Genomic DNA, 12706 nt, shown 5'->3' on the forward strand with positions numbered 1-12706 from the left:
AATTCTTCTGCTATAGAGAGAAGTGCTTCCAGGATAGAAGATTCTGGTTGAAAGCCAATCCAGACGCTGAGCTGACCAGAAGCTGCTGGTGTTGTGGAGGAAAGCTGCAGCTGGCTCTCAGTAACCCTGGAGCCTCAGAGCAGAGCATCTTCCCACCCATACCTGCTCAGTGCTAGGCAGAGCCACCTGGTACCAGGTCCTTTGTGCAGTGACCCCAGACTGAACATCACTCCTCTCATTAAATCCCTCCACCCTAAGGTCACAGTGGTTCACTTACCCTGATGGTGATCCCCTGAAAATGGCAGAAGAAGGGCAGGCACAAGGGTCCACAGACGGGGCCCAGAGGGGCACCCTCCAGGGCACTCTTGCTTGCTTCCCTGGAGAAGCAATGAGACAGCAGGAAAGAATCTGCTCACGCCCAGTCCAGTGGAGCCTGCCTTTCACCCAACACCAGATATGACTTGGAAGCTGGCTGGGCATTCTTGTTCAGAAAGGGACCATGGCCCAGCACTCGGAGAGGTACAGAGTACCCTGACTCCGCCCCTGCCTTCCTCTTGGTGTTGGCTCTTCCCTGCATTAGTCCCCCTGTCTCCTGGGACCAGGCCTCTGACCTTGGTGAAGCCCTCTCTTGACCCTGTGCCCTCCCTCTGGCTCTATTTGTTTATAAATAGACCCATTTCTCATCTTCCCCTGCCCTGGGCTCCACACCCTGGCAGATGTAACCTCAGGATTCCCTTCCCCGCCAAGAACAGACAGAGCAGGACCCAGCCAGCCCTGTAGGTCCTCCTGCAAATAGCAGCTCACTCGGTCAGATGCTGCCAGCCACGTGTGATAACCATGCAGTGGCTGCCGTAAATGACCACACGCAGTCAGCTCAGAGGTTGTATTTCCTTACATTATGGAGAGTGGTACCTGGAAATCAAGCAGGGTCACATGACTCCATGCAAGGACTCCTCTTCACCTCTCCCAGAGCTGGTGGTCCCACTGCCCCCTCAGTCTCCAACTCTCTGGAAAGGCGCCACTTCTTCTCTGTCTCCCTCAGATGCCCCCACACTCCTGCTTATGAAAGCACACATGCCACTGGGGTTAGGGCCGGTCTCAGTAATGCAATCGCACCTGCAGGGACTCTTTCTCCAAATAAGGTCACAGTCTCTGAGTCTGGGCCCGGGGCTGTGGACACTTTGTTTTTTTGTTTGTTTGTTTGTTTTTGAGGAGGTGGGGTTCAATTCACAGCAGTGGGTCAGAAATGAAATTTATTGCGATGATCACTGACAGGTAAGTCAAACCAGGATGGTTGAAAAAGCCAGCCCAAGACATAGATCCATCCTGAGAGTGCAGGGTGCCTCTGTTGTCTCCTCTGTCCTGGTGTCTGGGGTGCCTCAGCCTGCCTAGGCAGTGCTGATTCTGAAGACAGCTCTTTAATGGTGACTAACACCATCTAATCCCAGGGCTAGGGAGGAGGCTGGGTGTCATCTTGGGCTGGACAGTGGTGGAGCTCCTGGGTCAGCTGCCCAGCTATCGGCTGGATTACTGAATGGTCAATAGATCCGGTTGAGCTAAGACAGCTGGAGTCAGCAGGCCACGCACGTGGAGACGCCTGCTGGTTACTCTGGCTCTCCTGATGATGTGGTATGATTTGTAGCTTGGCACTCTGCCACCGTGATGCTTACAGAGTTGATCAGCTGTCACTGTGCCCTGTTCTTTGCTGAGTGCAGGTGACCTGGGTGTCCTCTTATGGTGCTTGCAGACTCTTCCCCATCACTGTTGCTGTGGACACTTGGAAAGGCTCAGTTTCCTTCCCAGTTAAAGGAGGAGGAGCAGACCCACCCAACAGTAGTGTTTGGGGTCCCAGGCTGGATCCCCTAGAGCAGTGTGGCATGCAGTATATGCATGCAGGAGGCACTTAGGAAGTGATTGCTCAGGTGGGGACAGTGTCCTCTACTCATCACGTTGGCTGGCACCCTCTTACTTATGCCTTCATTTTCTCCTCCTCCTTTAAGTGGTATGTGTTGGCTTTTCCCCACTGGTGGCCGTACCTAGTCCCTGTAGCAGCTGGAAACCCTGGGTCTGCCACCTCCCTGGCCTGAATGTGATTTTACACTCCTGTTGGGCCCTTTGATTTAGCCCTGCCCCAGGAGCCTGGGCCTCCCTGATCATCTTTCAAGTCATGTACCCCAGACCATAGGCTTCAGGTGCTCTCTCCTTTGCCCTGCCCCTCCCTCTTCTTCCCTTCCCATCCCCCTCCATCTCCTGTCTTCCTCTGTCTGATGCAGACTGTGGATTTTTGCCTTCTCTGATGTACATTGTACTCATTTGTAAGACTTGACTGGTTTCCCAGAATCACATTGCTGAGGGTCTGGATGGCCTGATACTACTCTAGGTTCTGAGATCTTTCCTCCCCACTAAACAGAGCTCCAGCCTGCTCTCCTACTGGATAACAAAGGTCATGACAGAGGGCATATGTATTTAGGTTGTGCTTCCTGTGTGACCTTGGGTAAACTGACTTGATACCTCTCTGGGTCTTCTTTTTCCTGTGTTTTGTACTTCCTACTTATTTAGGTGGCTGTGCATTAATCCATGCAAAAGAGTTCTAAGGTGGTACAATGGTGTTAATCTGTCATGGAGTTTGTAGGTTCCAGAATAAACAGTTGCAATACTATTTGATGAGGAAAATATGGGGTGCATGGAAACGGCAGTGGGATCACTTTATTGTCTAGGGGTCCTGGGTATGATGCCCATTTCCTCAGAGGCCATGAGTTGCATGAGGATGAGGATGTGTCAGTCATGGATATCTTTCAAGGTCTAGCACCATGTGGGTTCCTGGAACTCTGCAAAGGCCTGCAGAATGAAGGAATGGAAGGATAGATGCATGGGCAGATGGATAAATGGATGAGGAGCACTGAAAATGACTGCTGAATGAAGGAATGGGTAAATGAATCATAGAAAGAATGGATGGTCAGATGGATGGATGAATGTGTGTATGTATGTATGTATGTATGTATGTATGTATGTATGTATGTATTGGGTGGATGGATAGATGGATGGGAAGACGGGTGGATGGATAGATGGATGGGTGGATGGATAGATGGATGGGGAGACGGGTGGATAGGTGGATGGGTGGTGGATGGGTGGATGGATGGAGGGGTAGATGTGTGGATGGGGAACTCTGCAAGAGCCCGGTGAATGAAGGGATATGTAAGTGAACAGATGGATAAGTGGGTGAATAGATGGTGATCAAACCTGAGAATGGGCAGATGGAAGACTAGACAGGTGAATGGGTGGATGGAAGGCTGGATGGACTAGTGGCCATTGGGCTTTATTCAGGCTCTTGGTGTTACTCATGAAATGTGGTAGAACGTTCCTGCTCTGTTTCATGCCCCTGGGTGGTTTTGGTTTATTTATTGATTTATTGTCTTTTTTTAAAAGTTTGTTAGCACTTATGTTTTTCTACATGATGTTTTACCTTACTCAACATGGTATATGATGTTTCTAGAGTTTCTAATGAATTTTTTTTTAATTAAAGAAACTAATATGAATTTCCAGTCTGTTGGACCAGGAAGGCCATGGCCTTACTAAGTCTCCTGTTCTTGTGAGCGATGCCTCTGCCTCTAGAGTGATTACCAGTAGCTTAAACTACCTTCAGGGTAGTTCAAACTCTCACTTACAAAGCCAGCTATCACAGCAGAGACTTGTCTTACTCTCAAAGCAAAAATCTCACTCCTCATGTGGACTACAGGGTCCCTGGATGTCAGGTGCCAACCCGCCCAATGCCAGTCATTTGAGACAAGTGGCACTCCAGGGTGGGCCAGCTTGTTCAGAGACCTTGGATAGAAAGCTAGTCATACCCTGCCTTCCAGAGCGGTGTTTGAGTAAGTTTCTTGATTCTGTTATTTCACCTGCCTTGCACCTGAGGGTTTGACCTTGACTTGGATCCTGGAAGATCACTTGCCATCCAGATTTGATGGCTCTGATCACCCACTTTGATTTTATATTCACCGTGGTCAGACTCAGAGCCTAGACCCCACCTTCCCACCATACCTGCTCCATCATTATCTCCTCATGTAGGTACCAGTAGCTCCAAGGAGACCAATTCTACCACAAGGCAGCAGGGAACATGACAGCCTTCTTAGCACTTGTTAAGACTTTCGAGTTATCTCATCTTGGGTACCTTCATCAAAGCTTAAGTTAAAGGCTTGAGACAGATAGTGCATTTGGGACAAAGTCCAGGGAGGTCGTGTTTAAGATGAGAAGTGCGCTGAGATACAGTGAAAGTCGGTTCAAGGTTGCAGTTGGGGGTTTTCTGTAGCTAATATGTAGGAATACTATGCTATCTGGCACAAATATCCTAGTAGCTTCTTGAACTCGCATAAAGCCCCCTGGGGGTTGCTTAGATAGAGTTCATTCATCACTTGAATCCCATCCATCCATAGATCAAGGCTGACCCTAGATATAAATAAATAGCCATGTACTTTGGGACTTTGTGGTATGGGTGTTCGCTGGGGTCCCATAGTTGTGTCCAGGTGCCCTGGAACCAGAAGAAAGTCTCAGATAGGAAGTGAGAGGCACCTAGGGGGTGCCCAACAGGAGGACCCACAGTCCCTGAAACAAGAGGAACTTAAGTGTCACATACACACGAGTTGTCAGTGGCACTTAAAAAGGTGTTTTGGGACATGGACTTAGATGAATCCAAGAAATTGATGTGGCAGGTGTCAAGCTTGTACCCTCTTCAGCAGAGCTCTGCAGTGCCTCTCCACCTTCACTCCTCTTTGGGATTGGTCAGTTTCCATATTATCTACACTCTTCCCAAGCCTCTAACCAGGCTGCCTTGTCCAGGGTTCTCTGTGAAGATGTTTTTATACAAATATCCATGGAAGACAGTTTGTAAAGAAGTTTCAAGCAGCCATACCACTTCCTGTATGACCTCTGGCAGCATGCGAGGGACCTGATCCTCTCTGCCACGCATTGTCTTGGTCTTATAGATAGTGTTCAGTGTCTTCCTTGGCAGATGCCCCATGATTCTGAAATCATATATGACCTTGCTTGCAGCTGTATGGATGCACTTTTCTTGGTAAAAGAGCTGTGTTCACCTCTGTCCATCTTTGACTAAGTTACTTGCTTCCTTTCGAGTGTAGAAATCTCTTTAATTACTTTTAAGGTTTTTTTCTTACACATCTGGATGCTTTCTGTAGGCCCCTTTATTCTTTTAAGGCTCTGTATGGACAGGTTTTATTTTGATAGTTGCTTATGGCATCTTTTGTTTTCTACTTGGGGATCAAGTCAAACATCGTCTGTCTAGCTTTAGATGGGGGTGATTATTTAGCCCCGATCTAAGGATGCTCATGGCTTTGGTTCGTTATGTAAGTCTCTAATCAGCTTTGGCTTGTTTTTTCGAGATGTCAGGTAGGTCTCTCTTTCCTTGGACGTCGGTGGCTAAGAGCAATGACTACTCTTCCAGATCACCTAGATTCAATTCCCAGCACCCACGTGCAGACTCACGATTATAGATAACTCTAGTTCCAGAGAATCAAACACCCTCACAAGCCTCCGCAAGCACCAGGCATGCACCACATACATGCATGCATAGGCATCTATATGAGCAAAAAAGCCACACACAGAAAATAGATAAATAATAGTTTAATAATTTTATTATCAAATAATAATTGAATAAAGTAGGTCTGGTACATTACATGGTATTTTATTTACAAATATGTTATAACATTTTGTACATAGGTCCCTTAATCCTCTTACATTTTGTGGTCCATTTTGGGGAGCTTGCCAGGAGCTATAGGGTCATTTCCAGGATCTTCGAAGTGAGATAATCAGTTCTTATGGTGGTTTCTGGAGCCAGGCTGCCCCTTCTAGTGGGTCTCAGAAGTTACAGAGAAGGGCCATGTATACATGTATAAGGAATAGCCTTCTGGTCACAGTGAGTCCATGCTCCTCTGAGGATGAGGATGTAGAGACACTGGGCTGGAGACTTGTCTCTGTTGTAGCCCCTGCCCAGATAACTTGTCATGGAAGCTTCTTAATATGGAAGCCATGTCAATGGTCTCTGTGTCAATGGTCGTGATGCGAGCTGTGTCCTAAGCTGTGGGCAAAAACATTTTCGACTGCTAGGAGAGTGGGAGAAACTCTGTCATTGCTAGCATGGGCTCTGGAAAGGTTTGCTCTACACCCTAGTGTGAGATTCTGTGACCACCTCCTTTCCATGCCCTCTTATGTGTGGCCAATTTGCTTTCCTTGGTCTGATACCCTTTCAGTCACTTTCTGGGACCTACTTACATTGATTACACCTTTGGACTTGTACTGTCACCGTGAGCTTCTTACTGCTGACCCCACAGCATGGCTGCTGTGTGCTGATGTCAGGCGTGCCAGACCAGAGTGCTCTAAGCTCTTTAGTCTTTGAGGCTGCTGGTCTTTCACTGGAAAGACCCAGTGGGGGTTGCTATGGTTTGAGTATGGCTTCTGTGCTGGATACTTGGTCCCCAGTGTGGTAGTGTTGAAAAGTGGTGGGGTACCTTAAGAGGTGGGTCTGGTGGGAGATCACTAGGCCATAGGGCACCAGCCTCAGAAAGATCTGTTCTAGTTTCAAGAGTCAGCTCTCATTAGAGTTCATTGTTACTCCTGAGGTCACCTGCATTCTTTGCCTTTTCTGGATACTGTTGCCTCTCTTCCTATTTTCTGCCATGCTACAACACACAGAGAGGCTCTCACCACCGTTCAAACATGGAGACACTCTATCCTGGACTTTTAGTTTCTAAAATGTGAATAAACTCCTTTGCTTTACAAAATACTCAACCTCAGGCATTGTGTTTCAGTAACAGCAAATGGACTAATTCTGGGACTAATTCAGCTCCTGCCATATGTCTGGAAGGATCCCACACTGAACACTGGGTAAATTCCCATAGAAGTCCAGGTCACTTTCCAGCAAGGCCAGGCTGACAAGTTTCAGGGGGGTCCACAGTTTCATATCAGTTTCCTGCTGCTTTTCTCCCCCAGAGAAAAATAAGGAGCCAGAGGAACCCACCTAGAACTCCTCACTGCTCTGCCATTGAGCCCAGACATGTTCAACACAAGCTGACCTGAGCTGGAGACAAAGTTTAATCATTTTTCATCGCCACTAATGAAAGAAGCACTGCCTTTGGCTGGGTGGTTCAAACTGCCCAAGAAATGAATTTCAAGTCCCAGGTGAGAACTCTAGACCTGGAAGGTCTTGGATCAACTAATGGCACACCTTGTGCACATTTTAAGCCTCCCAATAATGTCCATGCATGTGGCCTAATGGTACCGTAGAGATTTCAGAGTTGGTACATATATTAGTCACTGTAATTAAAATCCTGGAGTTATATTATATGTTATTTGTATGGCAGTTTGTGATGTGTTTAATGCTCCCAGCTTCAGAATTATTAAAGCTACTGTCCCTGGGCTGGCCAAGGGATAAGCAAAGTAAGAGTGTGATCTTATTCCCCCTCGATGGGGCAAGCGGAGAGGAGGAGGCGCCTGGGATTCTCTTATAAAGAGACCAAATGCCAAATAAAGGAATTCCAGCTGTGCACCAGCAAAGTTGAAATGGTTTGTTGGGATCATTAATATTGCAATGAAAACTAATTAAAGCTGGAGCTGGAAGGAGTTCATTAGTGGTTTGGAGCGAAGGGTTCTCCTGCAAAGTCTGTGAGAGCTCGGTGTAACTTGGAACATTGTCAGCCGGGCCTGGGGATCACAAGGCTCCCCACATTTGCACCAGTGACAGACACTGGTAGACAGGAGCCTGGAGGTTCTTTGAGGACTGAAGCTCTCTTACTGTTTCTTCCCAGAGAGTCCTAGACTTCTGTCGGGAGTGGGCACTCCTTGCAGGCCGCTGAGAATACACTTTGTGGCTAGGGAAGGCTGGGGGCCAGCAGGCTCCTTTCCAAGCAGTGAGACTCATTCCATAGCACTTGCAGTGGAGGTGACCCATCACTTTGCCTGTGTCCTTTTCACTGACATACTGCCATGCACTTAGGCTCGTGTGGTGACTCAGTGGTCCTGAGAACACACAAAGTTGGGATGGAGTAGTGGTAGTTGGTATAGTGGAGGAGTTGGAGAGGGAATAAGGAGTAGATGTGATGGAAACATATTATATGCATATATACAATCAATTAAAAATGTACTTCAAGGATCCTTCAGTTCTATGGAAAAGCTTAAAAATGTTGTATTTTGTCTCACTGACTTCAGATGCTGACTTGGATTCAGAAGACAAGGAATGAAGGTTCTTGAAACCACGCCTCCACCCTGTGGCAGGATGAGGGCAAGGGGCAGGTGTGGACAGAGGGAAAATCAGCTATGATCTTAATTGGGGGAAACTCAGCCAACACCCCTGAGAGCTGTGGTAGAGGGGACTGCAGAATGTCTTGGGTTGGGTGGGAGTGGCCAGTTCTTCATCCTTGGGCTTTCATCAGTCAGTGGATGGAGATGCCTTCAAAGGGCTGCTTACTGATAGCATCCTAAATACCTGGTTATCAGCTTCCCCCTCAAAGGGGACTCTCAGTGGCACACTGTACTATCCCTTGATATTTTGGTCATCACAGTCTTGACTGTAACAAAGTGCTTGGATTTTTTTTTTTTGTTGTTGTTCATTTGTTTTTGAGAGAAGTCATTGCTTTAGTTCTGGTCAGGGTTGAAAAAGCCAAGCAGGTCAGAGCCCTACTACCCACTTTGCTGCACCTCTGACAGAACTCTAGCTGCTCTTGTATGCATGATAAATGACTATGGGACATGAGCAATGCTTTCATGGTTGTAGAGTTGATCTGACAGTGACTAAATATGTCCGAACACCTGGAATGGCCCCCCAACCACAGCCAAAGGATTTGGAAGTACTTGTTCTGGCCTCAGATGTGATGTGAAAGGTTGTGGAGAGGACTGACCTGCTGAGACCTCCCAGGGCTTCCAGAGAGGCTCTCACATCTCTGAGCCTATGTATATGACCTATGTAAGACCTCTACCTATAGTTTTTCTTCTTATAGCTCCCATAGGCTCAGAGGGCAAATGACTCCAGGGCTGTGACAAAGAGGGCCACCCTAGAACAAATACTCAGAAAATGGAGGTGGAGATCATGAGGACCACTAGATATTGGCCTTGGGGGGATGAGCTGGTACAAGGCTGTGCCCGACACCCTAGGGTTCTTTAAGTTCCTGTGTTGACCTAGCAGAGGCATTACCAGGTGTGGCTTTGGTCTGTGTTCTACTGTCTAGGGCAAACCCAGCCCAGAGGTCCTTGGGTAAGTAATGCTGCAGTATCAGGGCCAGGCTGGTGGGAAGCATTGTCATGGTGTTGACAGTTGACTCTTTAGTATTGGTTTATAATCTATTTGTTAATGGTGATAGATGCATGCTAATGGTGATGGCATATTCTCATTTGACATTCACTGAGGCTTGGAATGTGAAATAAACAGCAACAGTTAGAGGTGGAAGGGTACTTCTGCCCTTACTCTCACCCTCATCTCTTTCTGTATGATGTGAGGATGTCATCTGGGTGACAGCCATGCAGTCTGACCACAAGCCACATCCAGTCCATCCACACCCACAGAAATCAGCAAAGTTGGTTTCTTTCAAGTCCTTCCTGAATCACCAACTCACACAGTTGCGGTGGTAAGAGATTGTCACTAGTCTCAAGAGGAAAAACTAGACTTTCCATAAGGTTGACCATGCGCTGCCCTGAGTATGAAGACATCACAGATAAATGATGGCCTGCTGCTCACCCCAGGCTTTGGCTCTGAGTCTTCAGACACCTAATGCTAGGCTCTCAGAACAGGTGCCCCGAGGCCTTTGATCACTTTCTGTGATGGAGGAAAGATAACTAGACAGAGTTCTTCTTGTTCTTGTTTTTCTTGTTCTTTTCCTTCTTCCTCTTTCTTACCCTCTCCTGCTCTCCCTCCCCTCTTCCTTTTTCTTCTTTGACAGTTTCTCACTATGTAGTCTTGGCTAGCCTAGAACTCACTATGTAGATCAAGCTGGTCTTGAATTCATAGAGACTCACCCTGTCTCCCAGTGCTGGGATTAACAGCATGTGCTCCAATGATTTGCTATGTGTATATCTCTCCTGGGAGATAGCAGAGGAAAAGAAAGGGCAGCTGTCACCTCAACTTGTAGGTAACCCCTCTGTTTAGTGGTATACTGTATGTGTGCCATGACCTATGGAAGGCTGGATGCATTGCTTACGTTTCTCTGCTCTAAGAAGCCTGTCTGAATGGTGGAAGAAAAGAGCTCTAGGCAGCTAAAAATGGAGGCAGGAATCCTCTCGTCCTGAGGCAATCATCTCAGACATTCAAGTCAAATCCCATGTCCTAGGAGAAACGGCTTCATTTCTACCAGAACAGCACTCTAGGATTCTGATTCCTGAAGCCAAGGCTCAGGGACTCCCTCAGTGGAGCCCTTGCTCAGTTTGAATATGGAACACTCCTTGGGTGTTAAAAGCTTGGTCTCTAGCTTGGCACTGTCGAGGTGAGGACTCAAAAGATGTAGAACCCAGTGGGAGAATTTCTAGTCCTTGGAAGTATGAATCCCACATTCTTATTGGAGGCTTGGAAACAGTGAATCTGCCCTTTCATGGAGACTTTATAAATTGATCCATCTTAGGTATTTGTTATGGTAATGGAAAGCTGAATGTGATAGTGTCTTAATTTACTTTCTAAAGACTATGATCAAAAACTTGGGGAGAAAAAGGCTGGCTTATATGTTCCGGTCACAGCTCATGAAGGGAAATCAGGGAAGGAACTCAAGGTAGGAACCTGGAGGCAAGAACTGAAGCATTTGCGTCTCGTGGCTTGTTCAGCCTGCTTTGGTGTACCACCCAGAACCACCCACCCACAGTGGACTGTGCCCTCCCACATCAACCATCAATCAAGACAATGTTCCACCTACTTACCTACAGTCCAATCTGGTAGAGACGTTTCTCAATTGAGGTTCCCTCTTCCCAGATAATCCTGCCTTGTGTCAAGGTGACAAACACCTAAATAACACAGATGGTTAACACTCACTCGCAATTTGAAAAGACGTAGAATCACCCAGGAGACAAGCCTGTGGGCATGCCTGGACGGATGTTTTCGGAGAGGTCTAGCTGAGGTGGGAGACACATCATGACTGTGGGTAGCTCCGGCTCCTAGGCTGGGATCCTGACCTGAATAAAAGGGAGAAAGAATGAAACAGAAGTTTCCATCTCCCTCTGTAGTTAACCTTGCTCACCATCCCATAAAAGCGTATAAAATGATAATTATTTAATTGCATATTTGATCTACACAATATATTTTATGTATTGTATAATTATCACTATTGTAATGAGTGGTGGCTAATTCTTCTGTAACAGAAATCAGTAGCAGAAGGACTACATAAGTATCTCTTCTATTTTACTTCAAGATCCTGTTCAGAGGCTGGGAGTGGAGCTCAGTAAGAGAGCACCAGCATTGTATGCATCAGCAGACATAGAGACACAGACACAGACACACACAGTGACACAGGCAGAGATGGACGAGGACACACACACAGAGACACAGACACACAGACACACAGACACAGACAGACTCACATAGACAGACACACAACAAACATACAGACACAGATACACACACAGAAACACAAACATACATTGGATATCTCACCAACCTCTTCTCTTTGTTTAGGGAGGTTGCCCTGGTGATGAAACATCACTGCTTTGGGGAGAAGTTCCTCCCCCTGCCTCACAAAGGCCCAGCCCACTCTCTGGAGGATAAAGATTCAGGTAAGAAAGCTTCAAAGCATTGTCCTTTGATCTTCAGGAAAGCTGGCTGTCACAACTACAGTGTTAGAGTCTGTGTCATAGCAGTTGTCTCCCCAAACCTTTCCTCTTAATCTGTCCCATGTCCACTGCCCAATTACTACTGTCAGACACGATACTTTGTGGAAAGTGAAGGATTTCTCTGCAGTATATCTTGTCATTGCATTGGATCTCAATTTTCTAAACACTGAAAACAAAATAACAAAAACCCAAAACCTTTGTCCAAAGGACTGAGTCAATGTGGACTTTATCAAGCTGGTCAACGGTGGAGGGTTTTATTTGAAGCATGGCAACACTGGGCTGTCTATGGCCAGGTTCCCATCTTCTGGGGCTGTGCTAACATTTTTAAAGCTTAGATGTGAAGAAATGGAATTATTAAGTAGAGAGACATGTTTTGAGGCTCCCAAATTTGTGCACTCATTAGAAGTGTTTGTTTGTTGGTTTGTTTTGGAAAGAGTCTCACTATGTGTCCCTGGCTGACCTAGAAAGCTCTGTGGCCCTGAACACAAGGAGATCCACCTGAGTGCTGAGTGCCGAGTGCTGAGTGGTAAGTGCCGAGTGGCATGCGCCACTACACCTGACCAGAGCCTGTGTTATTGAATTGTCATATTCAACCTTAAAACCAAGAAGAAAGGAAACTCCATTCCATTGCCACCGCAGCACAGATGGAACAGCCAAATTTTGCAATCTACTCACCGTGCACTGGGCCTTCAGGTCCAGTCTGTGCTTCTACTAGTGTCTAGATTTTTGGTTGGTTCTTATCTGACTTGGGACAGTTCTTTAAATAATATGACAATTTACTTTTGTGTGTGCTAGCTGAAAATAATCTCTTTCTAGCATGTCCTAGCTGGACTTTCATTTTCTCTCTCTTTTCTTTGTTTGAGTGTTAGAGATAGAACCCAAGGCTGTCTGGGTAAAA

At 46.7% G+C, this 12706-nt stretch overlaps 1 protein-coding gene across 1 annotated transcript in view; it reads right to left on the reverse strand.

The window, feature by feature from the left end:
* C14H10orf71 (chromosome 14 C10orf71 homolog) overlaps positions 1–376 on the reverse strand; it is a 49902-nt gene extending 49526 nt beyond the window's left edge. Inside the window, exon 1 of the mRNA XM_029469342.1 lies at positions 278–376. The gene's annotated coding sequence lies outside the window, so the exon portion shown is untranslated. The remainder of the gene's footprint in view (positions 1–277) is intronic.
* Between the last annotated feature and the right edge of the window lie 12330 nt (positions 377–12706).

The sequence above is a fragment of the Mus caroli genome, chromosome 14, assembly GCF_900094665.2.
Source record: "Mus caroli chromosome 14, CAROLI_EIJ_v1.1, whole genome shotgun sequence".
NCBI classification, from domain to species: Eukaryota; Metazoa; Chordata; class Mammalia; order Rodentia; family Muridae; genus Mus; species Mus caroli.